This window comes from Giraffa tippelskirchi, chromosome 9, assembly GCF_054371585.1.
Source record: "Giraffa tippelskirchi isolate mGirTip1 chromosome 9, T2T-mGirTip1v1.2.pri, whole genome shotgun sequence".
Lineage (NCBI taxonomy): Eukaryota > Metazoa > Chordata > Mammalia > Artiodactyla > Giraffidae > Giraffa > Giraffa tippelskirchi.
In genome coordinates, this window is record NC_137283.1 from 128,524,469 (window position 1) to 128,534,158 (window position 9,690).

Sequence of the window (9,690 nt, forward strand, 5' to 3'; positions counted from 1 at the left end):
TCTTAATTTAAATAAACATACCTATGGTGAAAGTGGCCTTCCCTGGTGGCTCAGACGGTAAAAAAATCCACCTGCAGTGTGGGAGACCTAGGTTCAATCTCTGGGTTGGGAAGATCCCCTGCAAGAGGGCATGGCAACCCACTCCAGTATTCTTGCCTGGAGAATCCCAGGACAGAAAAGCCTGGTGTGCTGCAGTCCATGCGGTCACCAAGAGTCAGACACGATTGAGAAACTAAACACAGCACATTATGAAAGGGTTAGCTGCTTAGTCATGTCTGACTCCTTGTGACCCATGGACTGTAGCCTGCCAGTTTCCTCTGTCCATGGAGTTCTTCAGGGAAGAATACTGGAATGGGTTGCCATTTTTTATCCAGAGGATCTTTCTGACCCAAGGATAGAACCTGGTTCTCCTGCATTGCCACCAGATTCTTTGCCATCTGAGCCACCAGGGAAATATACCTATCAGTTCAGTTTAGTTGCTCAGTCACGTCCCACTCTTTGTGACTCCATGGACTGCAGCACAGCAGGCTTCCCTGTCCATCACCAACTCCTGGAGCTTGCTCAAATTCATGTCCATAAGTCGGTGATGCCATCCAACCATCTCATCTTCAGTCATCCCCTTCTCCTCCTGCCTTCAATATTTCCCAGCCTCAGGGTCTTTTCAAATGAGTCAGTTCTTCGCATCAGGTGGCCAAAGGATTGGAGCCTCAGCTTCAGCATCAGTCCTTCCAATGAATATTCAGGACTGATTTCCTTTAGGATTGACTACTTTGATCTCCTTGCAGTCCAAGGGACTCTCAAGAGTCTTCTCCAACACCACAGTTCAAAAGCATCAATTCTTTGGTGCTCAGCTTTCTTTGGGCTTCCCTGATAGCTCAGTTGGTTAAGGAATCCACTTGAAATGCAGGAGACCCTGGTTCGATTCCTAGGTGGGGTAAATCCGCTGGAGAAGGGATAGGCTACCCACTCCTGTCTTCTTGGGCTTCCCTTGTGGCTCAGCTGGTAAAGAATCCGCCTGCAATGCAGGAGACCTGGGTTCAATCCCTGGATTAGGAAGATCCCCTGCAGAACAGAAAGGCTACCCGCTCCAGTATTCTGGTCTAGAGAATTCCATGGACTGTAAATACAGTCCGTGGGGTCACAAAGAGTCAGACAGGACTGAGTAATTTTCACTTTCAGCTTTCTTTATAGTCCAACTCTCATGTCCATACATGACTACTAGAAAAACCATAGCCTTGACTAGGCAGACCTTTGTTGGCCAAGTAATGTCTCTGCTTTTTAATATGCTGTCCAGGTTGGTCATAGATATTCTTCCAAGGAGTAAGCGTCTTCCAATTTCATGGCTGCAGTCACCATCAGCAGTGATTTTGGAGCCCCCAAAAATAAAATCAGCCACTGTCTCCCCATCTATTTGCCATGAAGTGATGGGACCAGATGCCATGATCTTAGTTTTCTAAATGTTGAGCTTTAAGCCAACCTTTTCACTCTCCTCTTTCACTTTCATCAAGAGGTTCTTTAGTTCTTCACTTTCTGCCAGAAGGGTGGTGTCATCTGCATATCTGAGGTGATTGATATTTCTCCCTGCAATCTTGATTCCAGCTTGTGCTTCCTCCAGCCCAGAATTTCTCATGATGTACTCTGCATATAAGTTAAATAAGCAGGGTGACAATATACAACCTTGAGGTACTCCTTTTCCTATTTAGAACCAGTCTGTTGTTCCATGTCCAATTCTAACTGTTGCTTCCTGACCTGCATACAGGTTTGTCAAGAGGCAGGTCAGGTGGTCTGGTATTCCCTTCTCTTTCAGAATTTTCCACAGTTTATTGTGATCCACACAGTCAAAGGCTTTGGCATAGTCAATAAAGCAGAAATAGATGTTTTTCTGGTACTCTCTTGCTTTTTCGATGATCCATTGGATGTTGGCAATTTGATATCTGGTTCCTCAGCCTTTTCTAAAACCAGCTTGAACATCTGAAAGTTCACGGTTCATGTATTGCTGAAGCCTGGCTTGGAGAATTTTTAGAATTACTTTACTAGCGTGTGAGATGAGTGCAATTGTGCAGTAGTTTGAACATTCTTTGGCATTGCCTTTCTTTGAGATTGGAATGAAAACTGACCTTTTCCAGTCCTGTGGTCCCTGCTGTGTTTTCAGGTTTGCTGGCGTATTGAGTGCAGCACTTTTACAGCATCATCTTTTAGGATTTGAAATAGCTCAACTGGAAATCCATCACCTCCACTAGCTTTGTTTGTGGTGATACTTCCTAAGGCTCACTTGATTTCACATTCCAGGATGTCTGGCTCTAGGTGAGTGATCCCACCATCGTGATTATCTGGGTCGTGAAGATTTTTTTTTGTAAAGTTCTTCTGTGTATTCTTGCTACCTCTTCTTAATATCTTCTGCTTCTGTTAGGTCCATACCATTTCTGTCCTTTATTGTGCCCATATTTGCATAAAATATTCTCTTGGTATCTCTAATTTTCTTGACGAGATCTCTAGTCTTTCCCACTCTATTGTTTTCCTCTATTTCTTTGCACTGATCGCTGAGGAAGGCTTTCTTATCTCTCCTTGCTATTCTTTGGAACTCTGCATTCAAATGGGTATATCTTTCTTTTTCTTCTTTGCTTTTTGCTTCTCTTCTTTTCACAGCTATTTGCAAGGCCTCCTCAGACAGCCATTTTGCTTTTTTGCATTTCTTTTTCTTGGGGATGGTCCTAATTCCTATCTCCTATACAATGTCATGAACCTCTATCCATAGTTCATCAGGCACTCTCTCTATGAGATCTAGTCCCTTAAATCAATTTTTCACTTCCACTGTATAATCATAAGGGATTTGATTTAGGTCATACCTGAATGGTCTAGTGGTTTTCCCCACTTTCTTAAATTAAAGTCTGAATTTAGCAATAAGGACTTTATGATCTGAGATACAGTCATCTCTTGGTCTTGTTTTTGCTAACTGTATAGGTCTTCTCCATCTTTGGCTGCAAAGAATGTAATCAGTCTGATTTCAGTGTTGACCACCTGGTGATGTCCATGTGTAGAGTCTTCTCTTGTGTCGTTCAAAGAGGGTGTTTTCTATGACCAGTGCATTCTCTTGGCAAAACTCTATTAGCCTTTGCCCTGCTTCATTCTCTACTCCAAGGCCAAATTTGCCTGTTACTCCAGGTGTTTCTTGATTTCCTACTTTTGCATTCCAGTCCTCTATAATGAAAAGGACATCTTTTTTCGGTGTTAGTTCTAAAAGTAGAGCATGAGTTCAGTTATTTCTAGCAATGAGTAAGCTTTTCTTGCTGAAATATGCTCATCTTCTAGCCACTACTGATCCCCAAACTGAAGAGCTTATGGTCAATCCAAAAGTGATAAAATGGTGTCCTTTTTTGGCTCAGTCAGGCCACCAAACAAAGCCTACTGAAACTCTACCTAAGGGCTTATTAACCTAAAATCATTTTTTCTTAAAAATTATACTTTAGAGAGATCTTTCAGAACCAATTTTGCAGCAAAAAATTGAAGTGGGACATGGTAACAAGTTATATACACATATATAAACTAAGCCATTCTCAATTTTGAAAATTATTGGCTTAAATATATAGCCTATTTTTTTCTTTTTATAAAATTGCTTTTTAATAGCTTTAGAGAGTTATTGATACCAAACTTTTTTTTTGTATCTCTGTTAGGCTTTTTACCCCTAGTGGCTGTTAGAGACTACACAAATAAAAAGACTCCAGTGCCAGCAGAAGTAAGTGGTAAAATGAACAATAAACAATACAGTGTTGAAAATGGAGCTAAAGATCAGGCTCCTTCCAGGGTGTAACTTCGGTTTTATTGCTTGCAGGCTGTGTGACTTTAGGCAAGTTACTTAACTCTTTGTAAAATCAGGATAGATAGATTGACATGTCAGGATTGTTGGGACAACTAACTAGGATAATGAAAATCAAGAATGGTACTTGTCACATGAAAGTTACTTATGGAGCTGAAGGAACCATTAGGATGTAAAGGAGGACAAAGAATAGACTTGTTGGCATTTACCTGGTGGTCCAGTGGGTATGACTCCCTGCTTCCATTGCAGGGGACATGGGTTCAGTCCCTGGTTGGGGAATGAAGATCTCACATGCCACATAGTGTGGCCAAAAATTAATAAAAAATTGTATTAAAAGAAAAGAATAGACTTGTTAAGGACTGACAGTGAAGAGCTGGGAAAAAGCTAAAATTTCTCTAAGTGTGGATAAAAGAATAAGAACAAGTGCCTGCTTCTCTGTTTAGAAGGCATGGCATTAGTGTTTCTTCTGCTATCACGGCAGCCAGGCTCTGTGAAGGATGAGTCCAAGGAGATGGAGAGCAGGGGAGGCAGGCCTAAGATGGAGAGTCTGCAGTGGTAACAGAGAAACCAAGCAAGGAAGTGGTGGAGCTGGCACACGCGATCAGTGGGCCACCACCTCTGCTCCGGAAGGAGCTGAGAGCTACAGCACTCACCCAGAGCAGAAACAGGAATTCGTTAGAGACTCACCAGTGGGCTTCCCTGGTGACTCAGTAGGTAAAGAATCTGCCTGCAATGCAGGAGACCCAGGTTCGATCCCTGGGTCGGGAAGATCCCCTGGAGAAGGGAATGGCTACACACTCCAGTATTCTTGCCTGGAGAATTTCATGGACAGAGGAGCCTGGTGGGCTACACTCCATGGGATGGCAAATAGTCGAACACAACTGACAACTAACACCAGTGGGCACTTACTGGGAAGCAGGGGGAGAGGTAGAAGCTGGCTGGACCTCCTTGAGGCTGTGTTAATCAGTCTAACAGCTAAAACAACAAAACTCAGTAGTTTACAAAATAAAGGTTTATTTCTCACATTACAGTCCCCAGTGGGTGGTCAGTAGGGTGAAGAGGGGAAGTCTTTTCTCTGTGCAGTCATTTAGAGACACCAGGTACCCCCCTGTCCTGAGACCCCTGGGTCCTCAGCAGTGGGTGGGAAGGTGAGAGTAAGAGGGAATATGGAGGCTCTCGAAGAGGAGAAAGAAAGAGGAAACAGAAAGGGGGGTAGATGAACACATGGCAGAGTCATTTACATAGAAGCAGACACCAAAATGATATTAAATGGACATCAGAAGAAGCACAAAAAAAATTGCTAGAATAACATGTGGAAAAATAAAAGTCAGATAAGAAACAAAAAAGATAGCTTTGAAACTGGATCCTGGCTATCAGCAAAAACAAAAGAAGAATCATCATAAACCAAGGATAAGAGTCAGGGTCTTCACATGCTAGAAACTATCATGAATGAGAAAGAAAGTTATGCTTGGTCATTGCAGGTCACCTTGAAACTCAAAGTGGGAACTGTTCGCTTCATGAGAGAAACAAAGAAAGAGGAACAAAGGGACAGAGGTAGACAGGACATGCAACACGGAGGACTGTGAGGTGGACACCAGGACCTGATGCCCCAGAAAAGGCTTTAGGAGGTCAGATGAGGGCAAGCCTTTCATAGCCAAGTCATCACAGGGTATGGGGAAGTAGATTCTGAAAGGGAACCACAAAACACACACACACACAGAGAAAGTGGTCATAGCACCAAGTCTATTTTGGTCCAAGGACTAAGTCACTTAGACCAAGATAAACCAGATGAGATCAAGTGGGCTAATTTCTGAGGCAGACTCTGAAAGGTGCTCCTCTACAAAGAACATATACATGAATAATTTTAAATGCTTTTAAAATATAATTAAAAATGTAGAAATGGTTATGTGATATAAGAAAAGGAATGAGATGACTTTTTTAGGAAAGAAGGCAAAACTATTTTTTCAGGGTCTTTAAATCTCAGAGGAATCCTGAAACAATTTCAGAATTTGTAAACTATGGCAAACCCTCACCATCAATGTTTGTCATTTTAGCCAACCCTATTGGCTTCCCTGATGTGACCAGCAGTAAGAACGCTCATCGTCAAAATGGGGTTTCTTTGCTTATTTTAGCCAACCTCATTGGCTTCCCTGATGTGACCAGCAGTAGGAGTGCTCATCGTCAAAATGGGGTTTCTTTGCTTATTTCAGAAACAGCAGGGAAGAGTGAAAACAGTTCACTTTTGTAGCAAGGCTAGATAGAGAAGACGTTAAGAAAATAGAATAAGGTAATGGCGGCGGAAGAGAGGCAGGTCAGACGGCAGCCTGGGGGGGCAGAGGAAGAAGTGGAGGCCTCCGTGTAGATCCCAAACAGCCACAGGTGAACTCTGTTTTGGCTCAAAGACCAGGCAGAGCCACTCCGGCCTTAATTGCTTTTTCTAAGATCAAGGACACTGGCTGGGCCACGTGCTCTGTCAGTAGGAAGGATAAGGAGAGGTGGTGTTGAAAGGAAAGAACATTTTGGATTGATACATTCAAGGGAGTTTGGGGAAAGTAAATTGGTAAGTCAGATCAAGCCATTAAAAAAAATACATTTGAACCGGTTCTACTGAGATGGATGAAACTGGAGCCCATTATACAGAGTGAAGTAAGCCAGAAAGAAAAACAACAATACAGTATACTAATGCATATATATGGAATCTGAAAGATGGTAACGATAACCCTATATGCGGGACAGAATGAGAGACACAGATGCATGGAACAATTTTATGGACTCTGAGGGAGAAGGTGAGGGTGGGACGTTCTGGGAGAATGGCATTGAGACATGTGTATTGTCATATGTGAAACAGAGCACCATTCCATGTTCGATGCATGTGACAAGGGCTCGGGGCCGGGGCAGTGGGATGATCCAGAGGGATGGGAGGGGGAGGGAGGTGGGTGGGGGGTTCGGGAAGGGGAACACATGTAAACCCATGGCTGATTCTTGTCAATGTATGGCAAAAACTATTACAATATTGTAAAGTAATTAGCCCCCAAGTAAAATAAATAAATTTATAAAAAAAAAAAAAAAAAAAAAAAAAAATCACTGGACGGGTTATACACTTTTAAAGGAAAAACTTTCCACTTAAAGCAGAACTTGCCCATGTGTGCTCAGTTGCGTCTGACTCTTTGGACCCCACTGGACTGTAGCCCATCAGGCTCCTCTGTCCATGGGGATTCTCCAGGCAAGAATACTGGAGTTGCCATGCCCTCCTCCAGGGGATCTTTCAGATCCAGGAATCAAACCCATACCTCCTGTGAATCCTGCATTGGCAGGCGAATTCTTTACCACTGAGCCACCGGGGAAGCCCAGAACTTGCCCAGGCAATAACAAAATGGAATGCTTTGTTGAACCACAGCTAGAGTTGCTAAAACAAACAAAATCTTTGAGCCATTCACTGGCCTAAGCTTATAAATGATTAAGAGCTTTGAATGCCCCAATGTGCCAGAATCTTCCTGGATCCAAGTGAAGAGTTTTACCAGGGTGGAATGGACCTCGGTGAATCAGCTGTGTACAGACTCTAGGACTCATTCTGCCCTGTCCAAAGTGTAAACTTTCGATTATTTTCTAGCTTGCAAATTGTCCTGTTTGTTCCCTCAGTAAAAACCTCAGAAAATTTCTTTTTGTTGTTTTGTAAAATTTCTTCTATTGAAGTACAGTTCTTCAATTTTTTAAAACAATTTTTATTGGAGTATTATTGCTTTACAATGTTGTGTTAGTTTCTGCTGTACAACCAAGTGAATCAGCTATATGTGTATCTACATCCCCTCCCTCTTAAGCCTCTCTCGCACCCGCCCATTCTACCCTTCTAGGTCATCACAGAGCTCCAAGCTGAGCTCCCTCTGCTGTGCAGCAGCTTCCCACTAGCTTTTTGTTTTACACATGGTAGTGTATATATATCATGGTTACTCTCCCAGTTCATCTCACCCTTCCCTTCCCCACTGTGTCCACATGTCTGTTCTCTACATCTGCATCTCTATATTGGAGTATAGTTGATGTACCATGCTGTGTTAGTTTCCACTATACAACAAAGTGAATCAGTTATACATATACATATATCCATTCTTTTTTAGATTCTATTCCCAAACAGGCCGTTACAAAGCATTGAGTAGAGCTCCCTGTGCTATAAAGTAGGTTCTTATTAGTTATCTATTTTATATATAGCAGTGTGTATATGCCAATATCAATCCCCCAATAATTTATGCCTCCATCTTTTCCCCCTTGGTAACCATATGTTTGTTTTCTACACCTGTGACTCTATTTCTGTTTTGTAAATTGGTTCATTTATACAATTTTTTGACTTCACATATAAGCAATATTATGATATTTGTCTTTCTCTGTCTGATTTACTTCACTTAGTATGACAATCTTTAGGTCTATCTGCTGCTGCTGCTGCTAAGTCGCTTCAGTCGTGTCCGACTCTGTGCGACCCCATAGACGGGAGCCCACCAGGCTCTGCCATCCCTGGGATTCTCCAGGCAAGAATACTGGAGTGGGTTGCCATTTCCTTCTCCAGTGCATGAAAGGGAAAAGTGAAAGTGAAGTAGCTCAGTCTTGTCCGACTCTTAGCGACCCCATGGACTGAAGCCTTCCAGGCTCCTCCATCCATGGGATTTTCCAGGCAAAAGAGTACTGGAGTGGGGTGCCATTGCCTTCTCCGTTAGGTCTATCTACATCACTACAAATGGCATTATTTTATTCGTTTTCATGGCTGAGTAGTATTCCATTGTATGTATGCACTACATCTTCTTTATCCATTCATCTATCAATGAACATTTAGGTTGCTTCCATGTTCTGACTATTGTAAATATTGCTGCAGTGAATGTTTAGTAGACTTTGTTTTCTCACCTGGGAAGTAAACATAAATAAACTCAGAACACACTTTGTAATCCTGGGAGTAGTCATTGCTTTGTCAGCTTCCTTCTACCACTGGCAGGCTGGAACATGCTTGGATACACTGTGGAAGAAACCACTGGGTCCTGGGCTGGTCTCTTCTAAGCCATGTGTGCAGGAGGGGGCCATCTCAACCAGCAGGTCTCAAAGGGCAATAAACACTCACACACACAGCAAGGTTAATATGATAATACATACATGACATATATTACTATCCCAAACTATTCTTGTGATTTACAGACAAGATTGCAATATAGCGAGAATTTTTTACTTCTGAATTGATTTACTATTACAAAGCCCACTAAGGAATGGCAGTAATGCTTTATTTAAGATATCTGGCTAGTTTGAATCAGATTTTTTATCCAATTTTGAAACTTTTTTCCTCTGGAAATAAGTTTTTATTAAGGTTTTATTTTGAGAAGATAAACGGGTTTAATAGAAAAAGCAAAACATGTTTTGAAGCCCAGAAAAAACCTTGCTGCTTCTCATGTCATCTTCCCCCCACCCCCTGTTGAGAACAGATAGCTCTCCCGCCCTCATAAAAGTCAGGCTGGTTCCTTTCTGGGCATTCAAATATCTCTATATATTCTTTTTTAAGCTTGGACTCTATTAGCATGACTCAGTGAGCTCTCCTCCCTCCCACTCTGGCTATATTCAGATTCCCTGCATGTAGTATACATTGTCAGGTCTGTGGTGAGAAAGAGAAACCTCTGCAGAAAGGAAAAGAGAACTAGTTGGCTGGCTAGTAGGTGCCAGGTTCTGGCTGTGTTGTGCGGTGCTAAGTCGCTTCAGTCGTTTTCGATTCTTTGCAACCCCATGGAGTGTAGCCTCACCAGGCTCCTCTGTCCATGGGATTTCTCAGGCAGGAATACTGGAGTGGGTTGCCATTTCCTTCTCCAGGAGATCTTCCCTACCCAGGGATACAACCTGCATCTCTTATGTCT